The sequence below is a fragment of the Pseudophryne corroboree genome, chromosome 1 (genome assembly GCF_028390025.1).
Source record: "Pseudophryne corroboree isolate aPseCor3 chromosome 1, aPseCor3.hap2, whole genome shotgun sequence".
Classification (NCBI taxonomy): domain Eukaryota; kingdom Metazoa; phylum Chordata; class Amphibia; order Anura; family Myobatrachidae; genus Pseudophryne; species Pseudophryne corroboree.
The window spans coordinates 349,955,206-349,983,107 of record NC_086444.1 but is presented as its reverse complement, the minus strand read 5'-3'; the positions used below and the strand labels follow the sequence as shown (position 1 = coordinate 349,983,107).

At 49.4% G+C, this 27,902-nt stretch overlaps 1 protein-coding gene across 3 annotated transcripts in view; it reads left to right on the top strand.

Annotated features, from left to right (window-relative positions):
* Positions 1–3,615: 3,615 nt before the first annotated feature.
* TANGO2 (transport and golgi organization 2 homolog) overlaps positions 3,616–27,902 on the top strand; it is a 166,377-nt gene continuing 142,090 nt past the window's right edge. The window contains exons 1-2 of one of the 3 annotated variants that reach the window (XM_063964726.1): positions 3,616–3,815; positions 23,190–23,242. The gene's annotated coding sequence lies outside the window, so the exon portion shown is untranslated. Of the gene's footprint in view, positions 3,816–23,189; positions 23,315–27,902 lie in introns of all 3 variants that reach the window. The other 2 variants (XM_063964725.1, XM_063964724.1) reach the window with 2 other exon arrangements.

Below are 27,902 nucleotides of genomic sequence, written 5' to 3'. Positions count from 1 at the left end.
GGTCTGCCTGAAAATAAAAAACCTAACATAAAGTCTTTTAGAGAAACTCTGTAGAGCTCCCCTAGTGTGTGTCCAGTCACTCCTGGGCACAAAGTCTAACTGAGGTCTGGGGGAGGGGCATAGAGGGGGGAGCCAGTTCACACCCAGTCAAAGTCTTTTTAGTGTGCCCAAGCTCCTGTGGATCCCGTCTATACTCCATGGTCCTTACGGAGTCCCCAGCATCCTCTAGGACGTACAGTATGAGAAACAAAGATTTCACTATCTCACTCTCACTCAAGAAATTCCGTATTTCGGAATATACCGTATTTCAGAATACTTGGATATGAAATACTCATCCTGTATTTGCCTTCCAGCATAATCATTACTTTTGGTGTCTATATATTATGGTTTTAAATAGTTCTATTTCAAGTTATTATAACCAGAAACAGCATCAGTGTGCCTAGGGCCGGACTAAGCTTTAATACATTTTCCTCAGTATGTGTGTGTTCCCAATCCGCATCATGATTGACATATTGCATCCGTCTGGGGGTGGAGCGGGGACGGCAAATCAGTGTTGCAGAAAACAGGGTCCCCAGTTTCTGGGCTTGTTGAAAACACTGGCCATCTTGACTCTAGCCTTAAGGTGCATACACACGTTGAGATATTGACTATCTCCAATTTTGACTATCGATTTTCCCCTGAACTCCCCTAGAGCCGATTTTGACTATCTGTACCTTCGATTTTAACTATGTGCAATTTTGACTAAGTGCGAATTTTGACTATACTTTGTACTAGATAGTACACTGTATAGTCAAGATTGACTTGCCTGCACAGTCTGTCTTTCCTTACGATACCAACCCAGCGGAAGTGCGCATCGGTATCGTAAGCTGCCTAACACAGTGTGATTTGCACTAACTTTCCTTGCACTTTTGACTATATAGTCAAAATCACAAGGATAAATCTCACCGTGTGTATGCACCTTTAGGGTTAACGTGTGTACACATGGTGAGATTCGGGCTAATCCCGATTTTATGCGACAGGGACTAAGAAGGATATGTACTAAGCAGTGAATAAAATCACTGCTTAGTACATGTCCCCCTAAGTCAGCATCGCAAGCACATAATGACTGTGCTTGTGATACTGACTATGTGCGATTTTGGGTAAGTGTCAATTTTGACTATCTGACCACCTTGCGATCTGCACTAACTTTTCTTACGATTTTGACTATATAGTCAAAATCGTAAGAAAATATCTCACCGTGTGTACATGTAGCAAGGGCCAGTGTACTCATGCGGTCACTGGCCCTGCTACTAGCGTGCGCGTCCCTCCTCACCTGGGACGGCCCGGCGCCGTCCCATGTGGCCGGGGGTAGCGCGGGCTTCGGGCGGTGCTGGGGACCGGATCTGGTCCGGTCTCCACCTGCCCCGCTGAGTGCAGAGTTCGGCAGCGGGCGTGGGGGCGGCGGTGCATACCCACCGCCGCTCCACGCGGGTGATGGCGGCGGGCCTGCATCCTCCGGGACGCAGACCCCGCCAATCGCCGCCCGGCATTTTGAATTTGGCGCCAGCCGCGAGCCAATCACGGCTCGTGAACTGGCAGCCAATCGGGAGTGGCGGCGGCGAGCCAATCCCGGCTCGCCGCGTCATAGCCCCGCCCCCCGGCACTGGCTTGTATTAGCCAGCGCTGGGCGCGAGGGCTCAGAGTCGTCGGCTGGGAGGGAGCAGCGAAGAGCTCCCGAAGACGGAACCGAGACGACGGCGCCAGAAGTCCTGGAGGGCGGCGGCACGTGCAAAAGAGCTGCTACACGCCGCCGCCCGCCGGGTGAAGTCCTCGGAAGCCCTGGGCCAGCGGTGTGCAACGCAAAAGAGCTTGCACCGGCCACCGCTGCCGGCGAAGACAACGCGGTGGGCGTGGCCGGACCAGGCTTGGTCCGGCCGTGGCCCTTTGGACGGGTAAGTGCAGGTGCCCCCCTCCCCTAGACCACCAGGGATCGGGCAGTAGGCCCGTGGGCATAGTCAGGCCCTTCCGGCCTGTGGGCATAAAGTCGGGCCCTCCCGGCCCGTGGGCATTTCTGGACGGGCCCTCCTGGCCCGTGACACGGTTGAGCGGGCACTAGGCCCGAGGGGATAGTCAGGCCACCGGCCTGTGGCACCAGTAGGCGGGCACTAGGCCCGTGGGGCAAAAACAGGCACTAGGCCTGAGCTGAAGTCGGCGCAAGGCCGCAGGTTGCTGAAGTCGGCGCAAGGCCGCAGGTTGCTGAAGTCGGCGATAGGCCGCAGGTTGCTGAAGTCGGCGCAAGGCCGCAGTTTGCTGAAGTCGGCGCAAGGCCGCAGGTTGCTGAAGTCGGCGCAAGGCCGCAGGTTGCTGAAGTCGGCGCTAGGCCGCAGGTTGCTGAAGTCGGCGCTAGGCCGCAGGTTGCTGAAGTCGGCGCAAGGCCGCAGGTTGCTGAAGTCGGCACTAGGCCGCAGGTTGCTGAAGTCGGCGATAGGCCGCAGGTTGCTGAAGTCGGCGCTACGCCGCAGGTTCGCGCAAGTTGGCGCTACGCCGCATGTGTGATGAGTTCTCAGTTTTCCCCACAGCCAGGCCCCCATGAAAGGTAGGCTGTCGGAAGTACGCGTTGGTGAGTACCACAAGGTTGAAACAGTATTACGGTGTTGTGCTATAACCTTTGTATAAGTGTCTCTCCGTCATAAAGCGTAAGCAGCGCCACGTCCCGTGGGCTGTGTTGTGTGTTCTCTTACAGGAGCAAAGAAGAAGGGCCAGTCGTCTGGCGGAAGCCGAGTATATAGCTGGTGAGCATAAAGGTGTTTCGTGTGTGTTTGTGGTGTATGTTGCCCCTCCCCCACTTCCCCTTTGGGCGTTTTCGTTCAGGGTCGCCCCTGGTGCTCCGCACCACTACGGGGGCGCCCAGTCTGAGGCCACAAGTGCCAATGATGACCCTCCACTGAGCCCAGTGTAGGCCACCCCAGCGTCGTGTGCCCCCCCCCCCCCCCCCCCCCCCATATTTGTTTCAGGTGACCCAGGAAGTTCTTCTCCGTGTTTGAACGTGTGCCAGTATCGTCTGAGCTACCTCGACGGACTGAAGGTGGAGGACGGGAGGCGTGCGGTACGTAGGCCTGGTAAGTGATCGATCCGAATTTTGTTCTCCAGGGCCCCACCCCCGTGCCTCTTACATACACACCATTGCTCAGATGACTAGTTCATGCAGAGTGATCTGATGCTGCTTCCTCGGATGCAGCAGCAGATCGGATATTACACAAGATGCCTCCTGCAGCATTAGCATATTTTCGCAACGCAGTTTAGAGCACAGCTGCTGCATGAACAGTGTCTTTCTTTAAAACAGTCCCAAAGTCAGGGAGAGAGTGACAGCACCACAAAGCAGATTGCATCGGTGATAAAGAACTGATAAAACGCAACACCGCAGGATAGGAGAACTGTCCCTGTTGCTATTAGTGATCTTTAGACAGGTGACTTTTTAACATGTGGGTCTCCTTCATCCGTACTCTTATGCATATGACGTTTAAGCATTGGTTAAAGGGCCCATAATCTTTATTTCCCGGTGCAACCCACAGCCGAGCCATCACCTCACAATACCGCCAGCTTTATCTCCCATAGGCTGCGCTGCAGCTACTATTAGCAGCTCAGCTCCTCCCCAATTGCTTGCTGTGCTGGAGGTTGCAGAGAGCAGAGCCCCAATTGGTATCCTGCAGATCTGGCCGGCGATTTGCTGTGGCCGAAGCAGGTGGGCGGCTCTGCAGGCAGCAGGGAAGTGCTTTGTAGCTGCTCGATCGCCTCTTGTCTTCCGGGACGGCATTGCCCAATGTACCGGATAGAAGGTATGTGTGCTGCAGGATCCCTGCTCATCAGCAGCCTTGCAGCCCTCCACGTTCCCCTGGTTTCTGTTTTGTCTGACAGCCTTGAGCACCCCCACCTTATATATAAGCCTCATGTTAAAGAGACTTGTCCTCGGATTGCAAATATATGTCATTAATTACAATAACGTTACACAGTGTCCCAGATCGTTATGGATCCTGCTCCTACCTCATTACAAGCCTTTGCTAAATAGTCCAGAGCCACATATTTCTTATAACAAAATAAAAAATATGTTCTAAAATAAGCTGTTTGTAATAACGTTGTGCTTCTTAATACGATTTCTAATCCATTCTGTTTCTCTATGGGCGCTCAATACCTCTGATTGGAATGCCCACAGCACCTGAGCTAGTAATCGATCAATCCATATAGTACCTTCTAATTTATAACGTTTTATAAGAACAGATAAATTGCTTGAGCGTCTTTGACACAGAATCTTACATACCCCCTGGAACATTATACAGTATAAACAAATGATATGTTACCTGATTTAAAATGTACATTTGCTTTCTTTTGTACTCTTGCTAGAAACTGTCCAACAGAGAAGCCTGCTAGGACAATGCGTTCCTGATGTGCTAAGCTAAATTGCCAGTCTTATTTTGTAATGAGTATAGTGACAGAGCAGGGACATGTTAATGGTCTGCTGCCCAGGAGCTCTTTCTGTAAAAGGTGACATATTATTATTATTATTATTTTTTTGTCTTAGAATGTTATTTTGGAAGATGGAGTTTTTCATCATACTATTACTATGCTAGGACTGTAATGATTAATAATGTGATGACTGTGTGTCATGGTTCTAAATGGCTCTATCCTATGAGCCCTCATGTACTGTAACCAAAAGTCGCCTTAGGCTAGGGCTGAACGGGACCTGCTTGGCTGGAAGGGGGGTTTTGTTTTCACACGGATCCGGTTCTGCGGGATTTCAATAGAGCACAGTGCCTGGGCCGGTTCTACACCTTGTGGCGCCCAGTTTGAAAGTTTCCACTGGCGCCCCCCCCCACAGCAAAACAGTTAGTGCGCGCCGGATGCGTGCGGTAAAAATAGGGGTGTGGCTTCATAGGGGAGGGGCGTGGCCAAAGTTGTGCCCCCAGTAGCTATGCCCCAGTAGTTATGCCCCCAGTAGTTGTGCCCCGTCGCTGTGTCCTCTGTTGCTTTGCCCCCAGTAGTTGTGCCCCCAGTAGTTGTGCACCATGTCGCTGTGCCCCCAGTAGTTGTGCACCCTGTCGCTGTGCCCCCAGTAGTTGTGCACCCTGTCGCTGTGCCCCCAGTAGTTGTGCCCTCTGTTGCTGTGCCCCCTGTTGCTTTGCCCCCAGTAGTTGTGCCCCCTGTATCTTTGCCCCGGTAGTTGTGCCCTCTGTTGCTGTGCCCCCCAGTAGTTGTGCCCTCTGTTGCTGTGCCCCATGTTGCTTTGCCCCCAGTAGTTGTGCCCCTTAGTAGCCGCTTACAAACGCACACAAAAAGAAAAAAAAATACTTACCACTGCCCTGCTCCTGCTTCCCGATTGCTGCTGCTCTGTCTGGCCGCCAGTTCCTCTCTATGGGAGAGACGTCATGACGTCTCGCCCATAGCAGTGCCCGCAGACACTAGAGGTCAATAATGACCTCTAGTCTGTGTCACTGGAGCCGGCTGGAGCGGACGCCCACACAGCCCACGGCGTCTGCTGCAGCCAGGGAGCGGGGTGCGGGTAGGCGGCGATGCCTGCAGGGTGACTGCAGCCGTGCCCCCAGGCCGCAGCGCCCCGGGCGCAGGCACTGCTTGCCCGCACCAAGAACCGCTCCTGCACAGTGCATAGCCGCACTGTGTGAACGCATACATTGAAATGTATGTGTTCACCTTGAAATCCCGTTGTCCTGCCATCCGTAAGTTGGATCCGGCAGCGGGACCGCCGCATATGTGTGGGCGCCTGCATAGGCGCCCATGTGCAAGCTCCTTCCATCCAAGTGGGTCCCGCTGAACAGTGGCCCTAGCCTAAGGGACTAGATACAGTTACAACTGACTTTCAGAAGCAGGTTGACTCAGAAGAAATGCCAGTCTGATGTCCTGTGTAAAGCCCCTTGGCCTATGGTTATAACGGAAATTATCTTAGTTGTATTATTTTTAAAGAAGCTGGAATTTATTGGAGTGACTGTCCAATAGTTGCAGAGCACTAGTGTTTTTTGAGAGGTTGTCTATATACAGTGGAGGATATGTATTAAGCCTTAGAGATAGATAAAGCGGGTAAGTTGTCATTTATACCCCTTGTACAATACCAGCATATAACACGGGTTATTGTACATGAACGTGCATAACCCTTGTTGCTGGTTGGTGTAAAAGGGTCGAGTTGGAATAATCCGGGTCGAGTGGCCTAGTATTCCAACTCTGGTAGTTTGCAGGGTTGAACACGGCAAACTCTGCTGTGTATATGGTAGTGACCCGGCTTCCCGTTTACAGTGAATGTATGGGTGGCGCTTGGAGATCATGTGATCTTAAACCGCCGCGTCATCAGCGATGTCACCAATCCGGCAATAAGCCGGGTTGGCAAATGCAATGTGAAAGGGGCCTGATGCGGGACACAGCCGAGGAGCGCCCGTTACAGGCAGCTGTTTATTTGCTTTGGAGGATAATCCACTTTCTCTTTCTCCAAGGAGGTGATTCAGTTAGAAGGGGGACTTACTGAAGGGTTTTAGGTTATGTGCCTGGAGCTATTTAATTATTTCCTGTAGTAAACCATAGATCCCCAATGAAGTGCCAGAGCTATGCAGTCACCACTCGCAGTAACGTTAAGACTAGCCTCAGAAGCAGTATCCATGATACTGTAAGTGCACCCTTGAGGCTAGTCACGGCTTACCATAAGCAGTTATTGAATAGCTCTGGGAACTTAACCCAAGACCTAAATCCCAATGGTAAGTCCAGTGGCTAATTGAATTGCCCCACCAAGGCATCTCCCCGCAAATGTCTTGTTAAAATGCATCCAAAATGTACTTGCAGTTGCTTTTTTTATTTGGAAAATTTGAGTCTTTTTGCAACATTTGTGTATCAAATTAATGTGTTTTATAATGATTTTATTAAATGTCTCTTATCTATGTATCTCAAGGCTACATTTTGCAATTGTATATAAAGGGTGAGGCAAAAAAAACCTCCCAGATTTTAAAGGTTAACAAAAAAGTCATGGTAAATGCTATTCAAAATGTTTGTAATCTAAAATAAGATTTTACTCACCGGTAAATCTATTTCTCGTAGTCCGTAGTGGATGCTGGGAACTCCGAAAGGACCATGGGGAATAGCGGCTCCGCAGGAGACTGGGCACAACTAAAGAAAGCTTTTAGGTCACCTGGTGTGCACTGGCTCCTCCCACTATGACCCTCCTCCAAGCCTCAGTTAGGACACTGTGCCCGGACGAGCTGACATAATAAGGAAGGATTTTGAATCCCGGGTAAGACTCTTACCAGCCACACCAATCACACCGTATAACTCGTGATACTATACCCAGTTTAACAGTATGAAAACAACTGAGCCTCTCAACAGATGGCTCAACAATAACCCTTTAGTTAACAATAACTATGTACAAGTATTGCAGACAATCCGCACTTGGGATGGGCGCCCAGCATCCACTACGGACTACGAGAAATAGATTTACCGGTGAGTAAAATCTTATTTTCTCTGACGTCCTAGTGGATGCTGGGAACTCCGAAAGGACCATGGGGATTATACCAAAGCTCCCAAACGGGCGGGAGAGTGCGGATGACTCTGCAGCACCGAATGAGAGAACTCAAGGTCCTCCTCAGCCAGGGTATCAATTTTGTAGAATTTTGCAAACGTGTTTGCCCCTGACCAAGTAGCAGCTCGGCAAAGTTGTAAAGCCGAGACCCCTCGGGCAGCAGCCCAAGATGAGCCCACCTTCCTTGTGGAATGGGCTTTTACTGATTTAGGATGCGGCAGTCCAGCCGCAGAATGCGCCAGCTGAATTGTGCTACAAATCCAGCGAGCAATAGTCTGCTTAGAAGCAGGAGCACCCAGTTTGTTGGGTGCATACAGGATAAATAGCGAGTCAGTTTTCCTGACTCTAGCCGTCCTGGAAACATACATTTTCAAGGCCCTGACTACGTCCAGCAACTTGGAATCCTCCAAGTCCCTAGTAGCCGCAGGCACCACAATAGGTTGGTTCAAGTGAAAAGCTGATACCACCTTAGGGAGAAACTGGGGACGAGTCCTCAATTCCGCCCTATCCATATGGAAAATCAGATAAGGGCTCTTACATGACAAAGCTGCCAATTCTGACACACGCCTGGCTGAAGCCAAGGCCAATAACATGACCACTTTCCACGTGAGATATTTTAGATCCACGGTTTTAAGTGGCTCAAACCAATGTGATTTTAAGAAACTCAACACCACGTTGAGATCCCAAGGTGCCACTGGAGGCACAAACGGGGGCTGAATATGCAGCACTCCTTACACAAACGTCTGAACTTCAGGTAGTGAAGCTAGTTCTTTCTGGAAGAAAATCGACAGAGCCGAGATCTGTACCTTAATGGAGCCTAATTTCATGCCCATAGTCACTCCTGCTTGTAGGAAATGCAGAAATCGACCTAGTTGAAATTCCTCAGTTGGGGCCTTTTTGGCCTCACACCAAGCAACATATTTCCGCCATATGCTGTGATAATGCTTTGCAGTTACATCTTTCCTGGCTTTAATCAGCGTAGGAATGACTTCCTCCGGAATGCCCTTTTCCTTCAGGATCCGGTGTTCAACCGCCATGCCGTCAAACGCAGCCGCGGTAAGTCTTGGAACAGACAGGGCCCCTGCTGCAGCAGGTCCTGTCTGAGCGGCAGAGGCCATGGGTCCTCTGAGATCATCTCTTGAAGTTCCGGGTACCATCTGCTTCCCAGTTGTCCACTTCCGGAATGAACACTGCTGACAGTGCTAGTACGTGATTTTCCGCCCATCGGAGAATCCTTGTGGCTTCTGCCATTGCCATCCTGCTTCTTGTGCAGCCCTGTCGATTTACATGGGCGACTGCCGTGATGTTGTCTGACTGGATCAGTACCGGCTGGTGTAGAAGCAGGGATTTTGCCTGACTTAGGGCATTGTAAATGGCCCTTAGTTCCAGAATATTTATGTGTAGGGAAGTCTCCTGACTCGACCATAGTCCTTGGAAGTTTCTTCCCTGTGTGACTGCCCCCCAGCCTCGAAGGCTGGCATCCGTGGTCACCAGGACCCAGTCCTGTATGCCGAATCTGCGGCCCTCTAAAAGATGAGCACTCTGCAGCCACCACAGCAGAGACACCCTGGTTCTTGGAGACAGGGTTATTAGGCGATGCATCTGAAGATGCGATCCGGACCATTGGTCCAACAGGTCCCACTGAAAGATTCTGGCATGGAACCTGCCGAAAGGAATTGCTTCGTAAGAAGCCACCATCTTTCCCAGGACCCGCGTGCAGTGATGCACCGATACCTGTTTTGGTTTCAGGAGGTCTCTGACTAGAGATGACAGCTCCTTGGCTTTCTCCTCCGGGAGAAACACTTTTTTCTGGACTGTATCCAGAATCATACCCAGGAACAGTAGACGTGTCGTCGGAACCAGCTGTGATTTTGGAATATTCAGAATCAAACCGTGCTGGTGTAGCACCTCCTGAGATAGTGCTACTCCCACCAACAACTGCTCCTTGGACCTCGCCTTTATTAGGAGATCGTCCAAGTACGGGATCATTAAAACTCCCTTTCTTCGAAGGAGTATCATCATTTCCGCCATTACCTTGGTAAACACCCTCGGTGCCGTGGAGAGTCCAAACGGCAGCGTCTGGAATTGGTAATGGCAATCCTGTACCACAAATCTGAGGTACTCCTGGTGAGGATAGTAAATGGGGACATGCAGGTAAGCATCCTTGATGTCCAGGGATACCATGTAATCCCCCTCGTCCAGGCTTGCAATAACCGCCCTGAGCGATTCCATCTTGAACTTGAATTTTTTTATGTATGTGTTCAAGGATTTAAAATTTAAAATGGGTCTCACCGAACCGTCCGGTTTCGGTACCACAAACAGTGTGGAATAGTAACCCCGTCCTTGATGAAGTAGGGGCACCTTGATTATCACCTGCTGGGAATACAGCTTGTGAATTGCCGCTAGCACAGCCTCCCTGTCTGAAGGAGTAATCGGCAAGGCAGATTTTAGGAACCGGTGGGGTGGAGACGCCTCGAATTCCAGTTTGTACCCTTGAGATACTATTTGCAGGATCCAGGGATCCACCTGTGAGCGAGCCCACTGATCGCTGAAATTTTTGAGGCGGCCCCCCACCGTACCTGGCTCCGCCTGTGGAGCCCCACCGTCATGCGGCGGACTTGGAAGAAGCGGGGGAGGACTTTTGCTCCTGGGAACCTGCTGTTTGTTGCAGCCTTTTTCCCCTACCTCTGCCTCTGGACAGAAAGGACCTGCCTTTTCCACGCCTGTTTTTCTGAGTCCGAAAGGACTGTACCTGATAAAACGGCGCCTTTTTAGGCTGTGAGGGAACATGGGGTAAAAATGCTGACTTCCCAGCAGTTGCTGTGGAAACTAGGTCCGAGAGACCATCCCCAAATAACTCCTCACCCTTATAAGGCAAAACTTCCATGTGCCTTTTTGAATCTGCATCCCCTGTCCACTGGCGAGTCCATAAGCCTCTCCTAGCAGAAATGGACAATGCACTTATTTTAGATGCCAGCCGGCAGATCTCCCTCTGTGCATCTCTCATGTATAAGACTGAGTCTTTTATATGCTCTATGGTTAGCAGAATAGTGTCCCTGTCTAGGGTGTCAATATTTTCTGACAGGGAATCTGACCACGCAGCGGCAGCACTGCACATCCATGCTGACGCAATAGCTGGTCTAAGTATAATGCCTGAGTGTGTATATACAGACTTCAGGATCGCCTCCTGCTTTCTATCAGCAGGTTCCTTGAGGGCGGCCGTATCCGGAGACGGTAGTGCCACCTTTTTAGACAAACGTGTGAGCGCTTTATCCACCCTAGGGGGTGTCTCCCAACGTGACCTATCCTCTGGCGGGAAAGGGAACGCCATTAGTAACTTCTTAGAGATTACCAATCTTTTATCAGGGAAAGCCCACGCTTCTTCACACACTTCATTTAATTCTTCTGATGGGGGAAAAACTACGGGTAGTTTTTTCTCCCCAACATGATACCCTTTTTAGTGGTACCTGGGTTTATATCAGAAATTTGTAACACCTCTTTCATTGCTTCAATCATGCAACGAATGGCCTTAGTGGACATTAGACTAGACTCATCGTCGTCGACACTGGTGTCAGTATCCGTGTCGACATCCGCGTCTGCCATCTGAGGTAGCGGGCGTTTTAGAGCCCCCGATGGCCTTTGAGACGCCTGGACAGGCACGAGCTGAGAAGCCGGCTGTCCCGCATTTGGCATGTCGTCAAATTTTTTGTGTAAGGAGTCGACACGTGCATGCAATTCCTTCCATAAGTCCATCCACTCAGGTGTCTGCCCCGCAGGGGGTGACATCCCTTCTATAGGCATCTGCTCCGCCTCCACATCATTATCCTCATCAAACATGTCGACACAGCCGTACCGACACACCGCACACACACAGGGAATGCTCTAACAGAGGACAGGACCCACAAAAGCCCTTTGGGGAGACAGAGTGAGAGTATGCCAGCACACACCAGAGCGCTATATAATGCAGGGACTAACTGAGTTATGTCCCCTATAGCTGCTGTTATATATACTGCGCCTAAATTTAGTGCCCCCCCTCTCTTTTTTACCCTTTTCTGTAGTGTAGACTGCAGAGGAGAGCCAGGGAGCTTCCTTCCAGCGGATCTGTGAAGGAGAAATGGCGCCAGTGTGCTGAAGGAGATAGCTCCGCCCCTTTTTCACAGACTTTTCTCCCGCTTTTTTATGGATTCTGGCAGGGGTAATTATCACATATATAGCCTCTGGGGCTATATATTGTGGTATTTGTGCCAGCCAAGGTGTTTTTATTGCTGCTCAGGGCGCCCCCCCCTAGCGCCCTGCACCCTCAGTGACCGGAGTGTGAAGTGTGTATGAGGAGCAATGGCGCACAGCTGCAGTGCTGTGCGCTACCTTGGTGAAGACTGATGTCTTCTGCCGCCGATTTTCCGGACCTCTTCTTGCTTCTGGCTCTGTAAGGGGGACGGCGGCGCGGCTCCGGGACCGAACACCAAGGCCAGTTCCATGCGGTCGATCCCTCTGGAGCTAATGGTGTCCAGTAGCCTAAGAAGCCCAAGCTAGCTGCAAGCAGGAAGGTTCGCTTCTTCTCCCCTTAGTCCCTCGCTGCAGTGAGCCTGTTGCCAGCAGGTCTCACTGTAAAATAAAAAACCTAATTATATACTTTCTTTTTAGAAGCTCAGGAGAGCCCCTAGTGTGCATCCAACCTCGGCCGGGCACAAAATCTAACTGAGGCTTGGAGGAGGGTCATAGTGGGAGGAGCCAGTGCACACCAGGTGACCTAAAAGCTTTCTTTAGTTGTGCCCAGTCTCCTGCGGAGCCGCTATTCCCCATGGTCCTTTCGGAGTTCCCAGCATCCACTAGGACGTCAGAGAAAAGTGAGTAAAAGACTGTTCATATTCTATTCCAAACCAATTGAAAATAATCATTTCTTGGCGAACATCAGCCTTCAGTTCATTAACGGTTTTGCCGATGTGTGTATGCCCCGGGCTTTAAGATGGCCCCATTGGCTGTGTAGAGGCCTTTCATGAAGCTGATGATTGTTTTCCGCCCAATAACGAAAATTCTGCTTGTTAATGTAGTCAGACCAATGAAAGTGAGCTTTGTCAAATATTGCAGTGATAACGCTGGATATGACCTGCCGAGTGATGCAAACTTTAGAAATCGACTATAAATGTGTATCACGGTTGAAGGCCACTATCTGGACGATCACATATTCACAACTAATTGAAAATAAACTGTATTCCGTGCACTTTTAGATTATGTACTAAAATGTGGAATAGCATTTACTGTACCTATGTTGTTTATCTTTAAAAAGTTTTTCTCTTACGTCGTAGAGGATGCTGGGGACTCCAAAAGGACCATGGGGTATAGACGGGATCCGCAGGAGACATGGGCACACTAAAAGACTTTGACTGGGTGTGAACTGGTTCATCCCTCTATGCCCCTCCTCCAGACCTAAGTTAGATTCTGTGCCCAGGAGTGACTGGACACACACTAGGTGAACTCTACTGAGTTTCTCTGGAAATACTTTTGTTAGGCTTTTTATTTTCAGGGAGACCTGCTGGCTACAGGCTCCCTGCATCGTGGGACTGAGGGGAGAGAAGTCAGACCTACTACTTCTGAGTTAAGGGCTCTGCTTCTTAGGCTACTGGACACCATTAGGTCCAGAGGGTTCGATCACTTGGGGCGCCTAGCTGCTTGTTCCCGGAGCCGCGCCGTCGCCCCCCTCACAGAAGCCAGAAGAAAGAAGCCGGGTGAGTATACAGAAGGCAGAAGGCTTCAGACGGCAGAAGACTTCAGTGACGGAAGTACAGCGCAGCGGTCGCGCTGCACTCCATGCTCCCACACACCAACGGCACTCACAGGGTGCAGGGCGCTGGGGGGGGGGGGGGGAGCGCCCTGGGCAGCAGTTACTGAAGGCTTTTTTGCACTGGCACAGGCATATTTGGTGCCCGGGCACCGTATACGATACTCCTGCCAGTATAAAGAATTCAAATTTGAGCAGGACTTCAGCGCGCCAGGAAGGGGCGGGGCTTAGCCGCACAGCTTACCAGCGCCATTTTCTCTCTCCACAGTCGCTGCAGAGACGCTGGCCCGGACCTCCAAGCTCCTTACAAGTAACAGGGAGCAAAACGGGGGGGGGGGGGGCACATGCAATTTAATGCTTTATATGTATATTACAGCGCAAACACCATATATTATTTGTTTGTAGTATATGGGCGCTGAGGTGTGAGCTGGCATGCTCCCTCTGTGTTCTCTCTACAGGCTTTCCTGTGGGTCTGTCCCCTTTATTTGGCCGGTGTGAGTGTGGGTGTGTCGGTACTACGTGTCGACATGTCTGAGGCTGAGTGTTCCTCCCCGGAGGAAGTTACTGGGGGCGCAGAAAAGGATTTGGGAATGACTGTCGGCACAGCCGACTGCTGATTGGGTGGATATGTTGAGTACACTGAATGCAAATGTGGCGTTATTGTCTAAGAGGCTGGATAAATCGGATTCTCAGACACAAACATGGAGGAAATCCATAGAGGATGCTTTGTCTCAGGTGCAGACCCCCTCAGGGTCGCATAAACGTTCATTTACCCAGACGCAGATACGGATACCGACACAGACTCTGATTCCAGTGTCGATTTCAATGAGGCTACTTTACATCCAAAGGTGGTTAAAAGTATTCAGTACATGATTGTGGCTATTAAAGATGTTTTGCATATTTCTGAAGAACCCCCTGTTCTAGATAAGAGGGTTTGTTTGTATAAGGGAAAAAAGCCTGAGGTGATGTTTCCCCCCTCTCATGAACTGAATGCTCTTTGTGAAAAGGCTTGGGAGTCGCCGGACAAAAGGTGGCAGATTCCCAAGAGAATTCTTATGGCATATCCTTTCCCCTCTGACGACAGGGAGAAATGTGAGTCGTCACCCAACGTGGACAAGGCTCTATCCCGATTGTCCAAAAAGGTGGCGCTTCCGTCTCCTGATACGGCTGCCCTCAAGGATCTGGCGGATCGAAAGCAGGAGACGACATTGAAGGCCATTTTCGTTACTACTGGTGCATTACTCAGACCTGCTGTGGCGTCGGCGTGGGTGAGTAGTGCTATTGCTAAGTGGGCTGATAATTTAGCTTCTGATATGGATACCCTTGATAAGGATAACATTCTTTTGACTCTTGGTTATATCAAGGACGCTGCAGATTACCTAAAGAATGCGGCGAGGGATATTGGCCTCTTGGGATCAAGAGCCAATGCCATGGCAGTCTCGGCCAGGAGGGCGCTGTGGATTCATCAATGGAATACTGATGCCGACTCCAAGAAAGCTATGGAAGCTCTTCCTTTTAAAGGTAGTGTCTTGTTTGGTGATGGCCTTGCTGACCTGGTGTCTTCCGCTACTGCGGGTAAGTCATCTTTTCTTCCTTATGTTCGCACACAACAGAAAAAGGCGCCCCATTATCAGATGCAGTCCTTTTGGCCTAATAAATACAAAAAAGGAAAGGGCTCGTCCTTCCTCGCTTCAAAGGGTAGAGGAAGGGGAAAGAGGTCACCTGCCGTGCCTGGCACCCAGGACCAAAAGTCCTCCCCCGCCTCTACCAAGTCCACCGCATGAAGCTGGGGCTCCGTGCCGGTGGGGGCCGTCTCCGATTCTTCAGTCAGGTCTGGGTTCAATCGGCCCAAGGGTACAAACTGGAGATTCAGGAGATACCACCCCCCCCCCCCCCCCCCCCCCCCGCCGTCGGCCTTGCCAACTTCTCTTCCAGAAAGGGATGTAGTAAATGCTGCAATACAGAGGGTCATTGTACCGGTTCCCCCGTCCCAACGGGGGGGAAGGGTTCTATTCGAGCCTCTTTGTAGTGCCGAAGCCGGACGGCTCGGTCAGACCGATTCTGAATCTAAAATCCCTCAATCCATACTTGAAAACTTTCAAGTTCAAGATGGAATCTCTTCGAGCTGTGATCTCCAGCCTAGAAGGGGGGGATTTTATGGCGTCAGTCGACATAAAGGATGCCTACTTACATGTCCCGATATATCCTCCTCATCAGGCCTTCCTAAGATTTGCGGTGCAGGATTGTCATTACCAATTTCAGACGTTTGGGCTTTCCACGGCTCCAAGGGTGTTTACCAAGGTAATGGCGGAAATGATGGTACTCCTTCGCAAATAGGGGGTCACAATTATCCCGTACTTGGACGATCTCCTGATAAAGGCGAGATCAAAGGAAAAGTTGCTAGGAAATGTGGAACTCTCCCTGTCGGTTCTGCGACATCATGGTTGGATTCTAAATTTGCCGAAGTCTCAGTTGATCCCGACAAATCGGCTGCCCTTCTTGGGCATGATCCTAGACACGGAACTACAGAGAGTGTTTCTTCCGGCGGATAAAGCTCTAGAAATCCAGACCATGGTCAAGGAACTTCTGAGACCGGCAAGAGTGTCGATTCATCAATGCACTCGAGTGCTGGGGAAGATGGTTGCGGCTTACGAAGCCATTCCGTTTGGCAGGTTTCATGCCCGGGTGTTTCAGTGCGATCTGCTGAACAAATGGTCCGGGTCTCACCTACACATGCACCGGAAAATAAGTCTATCTTCCAGGACCAGGATTTCTCTCCTGTGGTGGCTGCACGGTTCTCACCTTCTAGAGGGACGCCGTTTCGGAATCCAGGACTGGGTCCTGCTGACCACAGATGCAAGTCTCCGAGGGTGGGTTGCAGTCACACAAGGAAGAACTTTCCAGGGAAAATGGTCCAGCCAGGAATCTTGTCTCCACATAAATGTTCTCGAGTTAAGAGCCATTTACAACGGCCTCCTGCAGGCGAAGAACCTTCTTCAGGGTCTCCCTGTCCTGATCCAGTCGGACAATATAACAGCGGTGGCGTACGTAAACCGCCAAGGCGGAACAAGGAGCAGAGTTCTCCGCTGGGCGGAACAGCACGTGAGCGCTCTGTCAGCAGTCTTTCTTCCGGGCGTGGACAACTGGGAAGCAGACTTCCTTAGCAGACACGAACTCCATCCAGGAGAGTGGGCTCTTCATCAAGAGGTATTTGCAGAAGTAACAAGGAATTGGGGAATTCCTCAAATAGACATGATGGCGTTTCGCCTCAACAAGAAGCTTCCGAAGTATTGTTCCAGGTCAAGGGACCCCAAGCCAGTGCAGTGGATGCCCTGGTAACTCCGTGGTTGTTTCAGTCGGTGTATGTGTTCCCTCCTCTTCCTCTCATTCCAAGAGTGTTGAAGATTATAAGACAAACAAGGGTTCAGGCAATACTCGTCGTTCCCGATTGGCCACGGAGGGTCTGGTATCCGGATCTTCAGGAGTTACTAGTAGAAGATCCTTGGCCCCTTCCTCTAAGAGAGGACCTGTTACTGCAGGGGCCCTGCGTGTTTCCGGACTTACCGCGGCTGCGTTTGACGGCGTGGAGGTTGAACGCCAGATCCTAGCTCGGAAAGGTATTCCCAGGGAGGTCCTCCCCACTCTCCTCCTTAAGGCTAGAAAGAAGGTCACGGCGAAACATTATCACCGTATTTGGAGAAAATATGTGTCGTGGTGTGAAACCAAAGTTTCATTTGGGTCGTTTCCTCCAATTTTTTTGCAGGCAGGCGTGGATGTGGGCCTGAAATTAGGTTCCATCAAAGTGCAAATTTCGGCTTTATCTATTTTCTTTGAAAAAGAATTGTCCGTCCTTCCTGAGGTTCAGACGTTCGTGAAGGGAGTGTTGCATATCCATCCTCCGTGTGTGGCACCGTGGGATCTTGAAGTGGTGTTACAGTTTCTTATGTCTCACTGGTTTGAACCTTTGCGAAAGGTTGAGTTAATGTTTCTCACTTGGAAAGTGGTCATGCTTTGGCCTCTTCCAGACGAGTGTCAGAATTGGCGGCTTTGTCTCACAAGAGCCCATATTTGATTTTTCATATGGATAGAGCGGAAATGAGTACTCGTCAACAATTTCTGCTGAAGGTGGTTTCTTCGTTTCACATAAATCAACTTATTGTGGTACCTGTGGCTACGGAGGCTGTCGCAGTCCCAAAGTCTCTTGATGTCGTAAGAGCTTTAAAAATTTATGTCGCCAGAACGGCTCTTGTTAGGAAAACGTAAACACTGTTTGTCCTGTATGCTTCCAACAAGATTGGAAATCCTGCTTCCAAGCAGACTATTGCACGCTGGATTTGTAATACGATTCAGCATGCTCACTCTTCGGCTCGGTTGCCATTGCCGAAGTCAGTAAAGGCCCATTCTACCAGGAAGGTGGGCTCGTCTTGGCTGCCCGAGGGGTCTCGGCACTTCAACTTTGCCGAGCAGCTACATGGTCGGGTTCAAACACTTTTGCTAAGCTCTATAAGTTTGATACCCTGGCTGAGGAGGGCCTCATGTTTGCTCAATCGGTGCTGCAGAGTCGTCCGCACTCTCCCGCCCGGTCTGTAGCTTTGGTATAGACCCCATGGTCCTTTTGGAGTCCCCAGCATCCTCTAGGACGTAAGAGGAAATAGGATTTTAATACCTACCGGTAAATCCTTTTCTCCTAGTCCATAGAGGATGCTGGGCGCCCATCCCAGCGCGGACTGTTTCTTGCAGTTTGTATTGCGACTTGTTGTTTTCGGTTGCACAAAGGTTGTATATCAGTTGTGTTCATCTTGTTGCTGTTAGTTCATACTGTTATCTAGTATTCCTGCTAATCCAGTTGTACAGTGTGTTTGTGGTGTGGGCTGGTATGTTTCTCGCCTTAGTTTAACAAAAATCCTTTCCTCGAAATGTCCGTCTCCCCTGGGCACAGTTCCTATAACTGAGGTCTGGAGGAGGGGCATAGAGGGAGGAGCCAGTTCACACCCAGTCAAAGTCTTTTAGTGTGCCCATGTCTCCTGCGGATCCCGTCTATACCCCATGGTCCTTTTGGAGTCCCCAGCATCCGCTACGGACTAGGAGAAAAGCATTTACCGGTAGGTATTAAAATTATATTTTTTCTGCCTCACCCTGTAGAACAAGCTAACCACAATGGGCCTAATTCAGGTCCGGATGGTCCAGCGCCCATCATCGCAGTTACAGCATTTTGCGCATATACAAACAGGTTCTGCGACATAGGATGCGGAGCGGCAGCAGACTGTCAGGGATTGACTGGCTGCTGTTGTCTGGGGTGCAGGGAGCAGGTGGCGATGGGACGGCTTGCCTTCAGGGGGGTTGTCGGGACTGTAGTGCCAGGCCCAGACAGAGAGGGGGCCCCCGCCTTGGAGGAACTATTGGCGGTCCATTGCACCAGCGCCCGCAGCAGTGCCTCTGCCCGTCATCCACTGCCTCTGCTTATCACCCACTGCCTCACCCTCTGCCCATCACCCACTCCTTTGCCTTTTTTTTGGGGGGGTGGGGGGGCGGAGAAGGGGGCCCTTCTTATTCAGTCTATCCTGGGCCCCACAATTACTGATGGCAGTCCTGGTGACTGCCTCTATTTGTGAAAATGGAGATGTACTGCCACCATTTAGGAGGTGGGAAGAGGTCCGGGATCTCAGTTGTAGGCTGGAGATTTCCTGGCCTTTCCCAACAGACGGCTTGTGCGGCGCCATTGGTTTCCTAAGCCGCCCAATGGTAACTAAATGATCTGAGGCTGCGTCCTAGGACATAGCTCAGGTCACTACTGCAGCAGGAGGAGTCTAGTTGTAATTGGCGCCCCCTGGTGCATCACCATACAGCGCGGAAGCAGCAGTGATGACAACTTTAACCACATCTGAATTAGGCCCAATATGTACAAACAGATGCTAGTACAGTAGTAAAGCTATGTACACACCAGTACGATGTGCACTCCATGCGCTATGGTATATGATTTCCCGGCATACACACTATATGATGAAACAATTAGATAAAATTATATCTTATGGGGCGGGAATTGTTTAAGGGGGTGGACTTCTTTATAGGCTATATAAAGCGCCCACCATTTTGCTCTGGGATTAGTATGTATGGCGAGCATAACATCCCAGCATGCCATGCCACAGTCTTAGCATTCCATAATAGCAAAACTGTAGCATGGCATGCTGGGACTTGTAGTTTCACGTCAGCCAGAAGGGGCCAGGCCTGGCAGTGGTCAGCACATTGGTGGTCAGCAGCAATACATGCGCGCACACACACCTATTGAGCAGGCGTTCTCTTTTTGTGATGATGCTGATACTGCTGTCTCCAGCACCGTACAGAAGTACAAAAGGGAGGAGAGTCCAGGCTGATGTAAACATCCTAAAAAGTATGGTTGTATGTACACACTACAAGAAAGCTCACGATATTGAACCATCAAAACTGCATTCAGGTCGGATGTTGGATCTCAGATGCGACACGCGGGGCCGCGTATCATATGATAAATCGTGTGTACGCACTATGCAATATTGTATGCAATATCAACAATATTATATGCAATATCTCATAGTGTGTACGCAGCCTATGCTTGCTCTGAGACCACCAGCACTACAATTTAGTTTAACTGAATCTCTATCCCCTACATATGAACATTCAGATTGAGCGCTCAATGTACTGTATATGCATGCAACAAAAAACACAGAAAACATAACCATATATTATAGATATATATGGAAAAAAAAACCAGTATGTGTGCTGACTACCTTTTTGTTTTATTAAGGTCACAGTGGCCACTCTTACAATTCTTCTGCATATGTGCTTGACATAATATATATGGTGTGTGTGTGTATAGTATAGTATAAAACTAGCGAATATTTATGGTTTGTAAATTACTATATGTGATGATATTTTGGGGATGATTCGGGGCTGGCACATGTTTAAATACGGACAGTTCTCAGAGATCAGCTCACGGTGCAAGCGCCAGACAGATAACTGTAATTGCACAAGCATCAGATCAGACTTACGGACTAAGAAGCAAATCGCGATCAAACCGGAATTTTTGCGTTCACCCCGTGGGCGCATGCGTAGGTCCTGTCCTGTGCATGTGCCCACATTTACTGCGGGTGACCCGCAGTAATTACGAACGCCTCTGCCTGATTGACAGGCAGAGCCGTTTGTGTGGCGGTTACGCTCCGTTTCCAAGACGGAGCATTGCGGGGAAATGGAGGTGTGGCGGCACGAATGGGGTGCGTGGCTTGGGCGTTATTGGGGCGGCTGCTTGATGTCACACGCAGCCTATCCGATCAAAGAGATGGCGGCGGGCCTCCTGCTGTCGCAGCCAGGCTGCGCCAGCAGGAGGCTCCCCTAAATTCTGCGACTGCGCAATCACAGATGGGAGGGTAGCATGCTGGGCGGCCTTGCCCTGCAATGGGCAGCCCCCAGCATGTGAGTTAAAGGATTGCAAATTCTGCTATCCTTACCGAACGAGGTCCTGAGTTTGCTAGTGCTTATGGAGGGATTGATCCATCTGTCAATAGGTGCTTCTGGGTGGACCATGTGATCGCATGGAACTGATCTGTCTCATGGGAGTGTCGGGCTCATTTGTAGTGTGCAGACGGAGGTAGGACATCTGTTCCAGATGTCTCGTTTGCATTCAGCCTGGGTCTGGTGTAAGTCCTGATACTAATGATTGGGGCGGTGGACATAAGACGATGGACAGGATAGGCTTCCACATGCATTTGTTTGCATATTAGTAAACACAGACGGACTCTGGTGCTAGCATAATGTAGTAAGCAGACACCTGAGGCCAGACAATAATATCTCCGACTCAGAATTGGCTCCTCTGTGAGCAGAAAGGACATCTACAATCTTGTTTCATCCATATTTACTATATAAGTGCAGGTGTAGTACCAACTTATAGGGGGCAGTTTTATTCTTGGTAATGTCCCCGAGTTGCCGCATTCATACTATTTCTCCTTCTGCAATTGCCTTCCCGTAACATCACTGAGAATTGAATCCCCTAACCCCCCAAGACTCAACCCCTGTGAGAACATTTACAAACTTTCGTCACAGACACACATTAGTGTTAATTCTTGTTTAAAGTTTGTGTGACTGAAGGAAATGTTAGGTGGGTTTATCTGCCATAAAGGACAGAAATGGCTCTGCTCTAAAGGTTATATACAGACAACGGGACATACTGTATGTAATAGGGTCAGAGTTTGCCGGAGGTGAGGGTTGACGACCGATCTTAAAGCGGCAATCATTTACAAGGCATTACCTGCCAAGGCTCCTGCCCAGCGGAGGTAACTCTTTCATTCACTGTTTAACCAGTTATCCACCGCAATGGATCTGTGATGCACGCAATTCCTTCTGGCATATAAAGCCGTGAGTGACTCATGTTCAGATTTAATATTCATTAGTTACATACATTTTTTCATTAAAATTTTGTGTGTACTTAGTGAACTTAACACAGCTGAAAACTTCCCAGGCGCAGTTACCAAATAAGCATGTGCAAATAAGTTCACCTATTACTAATGGTTTTCTGAGTAATTGATAATGAAGCTATAAAATAGTGCACATTTTTATTGCTGTGAAATTTATATTATTATTTTATTCTCCCGGGAGTTTGTTGTAATTTTTACACATTGTATACAAATAAATGTTTTTTAATTTCATCTGATTGTCAAGCGCCACTTGTTATTTGTTGGAAGGCATTACCATGCCTTGTAAATGATTGGCATCTTAAAAAATGTCCAAGATTGGCTGGCATCATGTACCTCCAGCAAACTTGGACCCTGGGCCTAATTCAGAACTGATCGCAGCAGCAACATTGTTAGCTAATGGGCAAAACCATGTGCACTGCAGGGGGGGGAGGTATAACGTGCAGAGAGAGTTAGATTTGGGTGGGGTGTGTTCAAACTGAAGTCTAAATTGCAGTGTAAAATTAAAGCAGCCAGTATTTACCCTGCACAGAAACAAAATAACTCACCCAAATCAAATGGGCCCTACACACTCAGCGAGCTGCCCGATGGACGACCCGGCGGCGTTTGTGACGGGTGATGGGGGAAGTGAATTTCTTCACTCCGTCCGTTACCCGGCTCCATAGCCCTGCATGCTAATATGGCCTGCAGGTATGAACGAGCCGGCACCACCGATGAACGAGCGCGGGGCTGCACATCGTTCATCGTTGGTGCATACACACTGAGCGATATGAACGGGTTCTCGTTCATCAATGAACGAGAACGTTCATATCGTTCAGTAAAATCTTTAAGTGTGTAGGGCCTATAACTCTCTGCACATGTTATATCTGCCCCCCCCCCTTGCAGTGCACATGGATTGGCCCATTGGCTAACATATTTGCTGCTGCGATCAGATCTGAATTAGGCCCCCAATGATATATTCCCCAACATTTTCTTCTTACCCAACATTCCCTCCCCGACTAGCAGAAGTGTTGTGGAGTGGAACCAATATAAATTCAAACATGTCGCATGTGATCAGCACCTGCGTTAAGCTGGGTACACACTTGTCCAATTCTCATCCAATCCAAATTCCGAGTTTGTGAGATATTGGTAGTGAGTGTACACTCACAAGACCTCTGGTCTCATGCAATCCTGGGCGTCTGGTCTTGTTAAGATTTTTAAACTTGCTGAAAAATCAGGATACCAGATCGCAGATCACCTGATCAGTATAGAAGTGTGTATGTGGCGACTGGTTTGCCCAGTTCTTCTACCAATTAATGTGTGTGAGTGACAGCCGGTCTGCCAAAATCGAGGGAGTGTATATGGTGATAAAATCCTTTCAGCAGATGTAGATTGAACAGGTTTGTACGCATAGATTGGGTGTTGAATCTGCGACCTTGTTCTCCAGTAGGATTGTGTCAACAGTCTGGTGTCGAGTTGGATCCCTGGAGTATTGGACAGGTGTGTACCCAGGTTTAGCTTCACGAACAGCTGTTTATGGTTGGGTAAGAGTCGTTGCAGCACTTGTTGGTGGTGAGTACCTTTGCAGCTGTTTGAGTCCCTAACATGTCACTCACAGTTTTGCTAGTTAAGGATGTGGGAAGTTTGGTTATAAATAACAATTATTACTGTTACTTTTTACATTAGTATTTTATTTAAACTGAACCTTTCTTGTCATTTATTTTACATTTTTATTAAGCATGCACAATGAATTAGACAAGACTGGTAAATGAGCACATTGAGATATATATAGAAATATATAATGTAAGCAAGTTTTTAATGTAGTAATATAAGCAAATTTTACACTTATATTCAGTTTTATCAAGAGTAAAATATTTTTCTCTGACGTCGTAGTGGATGCTGGGTACTCCGTAAGGACCATGGGGTATAGACTGGCTCCGCAGGAGACTGGGCACTCTTAAAAGAAAGATTAGGTACTATATCTGGTGTGCACTGGCTCCTCCCTCTATGCCCCTCCTCCAGACCTCAGTTAGTATCTGTGCCCGGCCAGAGCTGGATGCACCCTAGGGGCTCTCCTGAGCTTCCTAGAAAAGAAAGTATTTGTTAGGTTTTTTTATTTTCAGTGAGATCTGCTGGCAACAGACTCACTGCTACGTGGGATTGAGGGGAGAGAAGCGAACCTACCTGCTTGCAGCTAGCTTGGGCTTCTAAGGCTACTGGATACCATTAGCTCCAGAGGGATCGAACACAGGCCCAGTCCTCGGTCGTCCGGTCCCGGAGCCGCGCCGCCGTCCCCCTTGCAGAGCCAGAAGAACGAAGAGAAGTTGAAAATCGGCGGCTGAAGACTCCGGTCTTCATTAAGGTAGCGCACAGCACTGCAGCTGTGCGCCATTGCTCCCTTAGCACACCACACACTCCGGTCACTGATGGGTGCAGGGCGCTGGGGGGGGTCGCCCTGGGCAGCAATTAGATTACCTTACTTGGCGAAAAGCACATAATACAGTCTGATAAACTGTATATGTGCATTAACCCCCGCCATTAAAGTACATAAAAGGACAGAAGCCCGCCGCTGAGGGGGCCGGGCCTTCTTCCTCAGCACACCGGCGCCATTTTCTCTTCACAGCTCAGCTGGAAGGAAGTTCCCCAGGCTCTCCCCTGCAATATCCTGGTACACAAAGGGTAAAAAAGAGAGGGGGGGCACATAAATTTAGGCGCAAAACTGTGTATATAAGCTGCTATAGGGGAAAAATCACTCAGTATAGTGTACATCCCTGTATTATATAGCGCTGTGGTGTGTGCTGGCATACTCTCTCTCTGTCTCTCCAAAGGGCCTGGTGGGGGAACTGTCTTCAAATAGAGCATCCCCTGTGTGTGTGGTGTGTCGGTACGCGTGTGTCGACATGTCTGAGGTAAAAGGCTCCTCTAAGGAGGTGATAGAGCTGATATGTGTGTGGGAGGGTGTCTCCGTCGACAACGCCGACACCTGTTTGGATATGTGTAAGTGCTGAGGTAAAATTATTGCACAAAAAGTTAGGGAACAGAAAGGAAATCTACCCTGGTCTGTCCCTATGTCACAGAGTCCTTCAGAGTCTCTCTATGTTCACTATCCAAAATAACAAAGTATCGACACGGAGTTTAACTCCACTGTCGACTACGATAATGCAAAGTTACAGCCAAGAGGGCTAAAAGATATTCAATATATGATTATTGGAATAAAAGATGATTTGCATATCACTGATGACTCATCTGTCCCTGACACGAGAGTACACATGTTAAGGGGAAGAATGCTGAGGTAAATTTCCCTCCTCTCATGAGGAAAAAGAGCGGGAATCTCCAGACAAGAGACGGCAGCTTCCCACAAGAGAATTCTCAGGCTGTATCCTTTCCCCACTAGGGCCAGGATGTGTTGAGAATCTTCCCCTTGGGTGTCCTGTTTGCACTAGCTATTCTCAGGGATCCTGTAGATAGTGTGCACATTCTAGTATACTACCCAGACCGGCGATTGTGTCGGCATGGGTTTATAGCGCTGTGGCAGCGTGGACAGGTACCTTATCAGCAGAGATTGAGACCCTAGTATGCATATAAATATTTTAAGATGCTGTCTTAAGTGATAGATATATAATTATATAGCATGCCCAAAGGGACATGAGTATACTGGGTCCTAGAGACAAAAGCTATGTCGATTTCTGCTTGACGTGTCCTGTAGAATATACATTGGACAGATGATGCCGACTTAAGAGGCATATGGAAGGCTGTGGATTGTGTGGAGAAAGGTTCTCGGGCCTGGTCTCCACAGCTATAGCTGGTAATTCTGATTTCTCGAACGTCCTAAGTGGATGCTGGGGACTCCGTCAGGACCATGGGGTTTAGCGGCTCCGCAGGAGACAGGGCACAATAATAAAAGCTTTAGGATCAGGTGGTGTGCACTGGCTCCTCCCCCTATGACCCTCCTCCAAGCCTCAGTTAGATTCTTGTGCCCGGCCGAGAAGGGTGCAATCTAGGTGGCTCTCCTGAGCTGCTTAGAATAAAAGTTTAAGTTAGGTTTTTTATTTTCAGTGAGTCCTGCTGGCAACAGGCTCACTGCTACGAGGGACTTAGGGGAGAGAAGTAAACTCACCTGCGTGCAGGATGGATTTGCTTCTTAGGCTACTGGACACCATTAGCTCCAGAGGGAGTCGGAACACAGGTCTCACCCTGGGGTTCGTCCCGGAGCCGTGCCGCCGACCCCCCTTGCAGATGCCGAAGTTGAAGAGGTCCAGAGGTCCAGAAACAGGCGGCAGAAGACTTTCAGTCTTCATAAGGTAGCGCACAGCACTGCAGCTGTGCGCCATTGTTGTCAGCACACTTCATACCAGCGGTCACTGAGGGTGCAGGGCGCTGGGGGGGGCGCCCTGGGCAGCAATGTATTATACCTTTTTTATGGCTAAAATACATCACATATAGCCCTTGAGGCTATATGGATGTATTTAACCCCTGCCAGATCTCACAAACTCCGGGAGAAGAGCCCGCCGTTTTAGGGGGCGGGGCCTATTCTCCTCAGCACACGGCGCCATTTTCCTGCTCAGCTCTGCTGTGAGGAAGGCTCCCAGGCTCTCCCCTGCACTGCACTACAGAAACAGGGTTAAAACAGAGAGGGGGGGCACTTATTTGGCGATATGATTACATATGTGAAAATGCTATAAGGGAAAACACTTGTATAAGGGGTTGTCCCTGTATAATTATAGCGTTTTTGGTGTGTGCTGGCAAACTCTCCCTCTGTCTCCCCAAAGGGCTAGTGGGGTCCTGTCCTCTATCAGAGCATTCCCTGTGTGTGTGCTGTGTGTCGGTACGTGTGTGTCGACATGTAGGAGGACGATGTTGGTGAGGAGGCGGAGCAAATTGCCTGTATTGGTGATGTCACTCTCTAGGGAGTCGACACCGGAATGGATGGCTTATTTAGGAATTACGTGATAATGTCAACACGATGCAAGGTCGGTTGACGACATGAGACGGCCGGCAAACAAATTAGTACCTGTCCAGGCGTCTCAGACACCGTCAGGGGCTTGTAAAAACGCCCATTTACCTCAGTTGGTCGACACAGACACGGACACTGACTTCAGTGTCGACGGTGAAGAAACAAACGTATTTTCCTTTAGGGCCACACGTTACATGTTAAGGGCAATGAAGGAGGTGTTACATATTTCTGATACTACAAGTACCACAAATAAGGGTATTATGTAGGGTGGGAATAATCTACTTGTAGTTTTTCCTGAATCAGATAAATTAAAGTGTGTGATGATACGTGGGTTTCCTCCGATAGAAAATTATTGGAGGTATACCCTTTCCCGCCAGAAGTGAGGGCGAGTTGGGAAACGCACCTTAGGGTGGATAAGGCGCTCACACGCTTATAAAAACAAGTGGCGTTACCGTCTCCAGATACGGCCGCCCTCAAGGAGCCAGCTGATAGGAAGCTGAAAAATATCCTAAAAAGTATATACACACATACTGGTGTTATACTACGACCAGCAATCGCCTCAGCCTGGATGTGCAGCGCTGGGGGGGCTTGGTCGGATTTCCTGACTGAAAATATTGATACCCTTGACAGGAACAATATTTTATTGACTATAGAGCATTTTAAGGATGCATTTCTATATATGCGAGATGCGCAGAGGGATATTTGCATTCTGGCATCAAGAGTAGATGTGATGTCCATATCTGCCAGACGATGTTTATAGACACGACAGTGGTCAGGTGATGCAGATTCCAGACGGCACATGGAAGTATTGCCGTATAAAGGGGCGGTCCATCGGACCTGGTGGCCATGGCAACAGCTGGAAAATCCACTTTTGTTACCCCAAGTCACATCTCAGCAGAAAAGGACACAGTCTTTTCAGTCTCAGTCCTTTCGTACCCATAAAGGCAGGCGGGCAAAAGGCCAGTCATATCTGCCCAGGGTTAGAGGAAAGGGAAGAAAACTGCAGCAGGCAGCCCATTCCCAGGAACAGAAGTCCTCCACAGCTTCTGCCAAGTCCGCAGCATGACGCTGGGGCCATACAAGCGGACTCAGGTGCGGTGGGGGGTCATCTCAAGAGTTTCAGCACGCAGTGGGCTCACTCGCAAGTGGTCTCCTGGATCCTACACGTAGTATCCCAGGTGTACATTGGAAATTCGAGACGTCTTC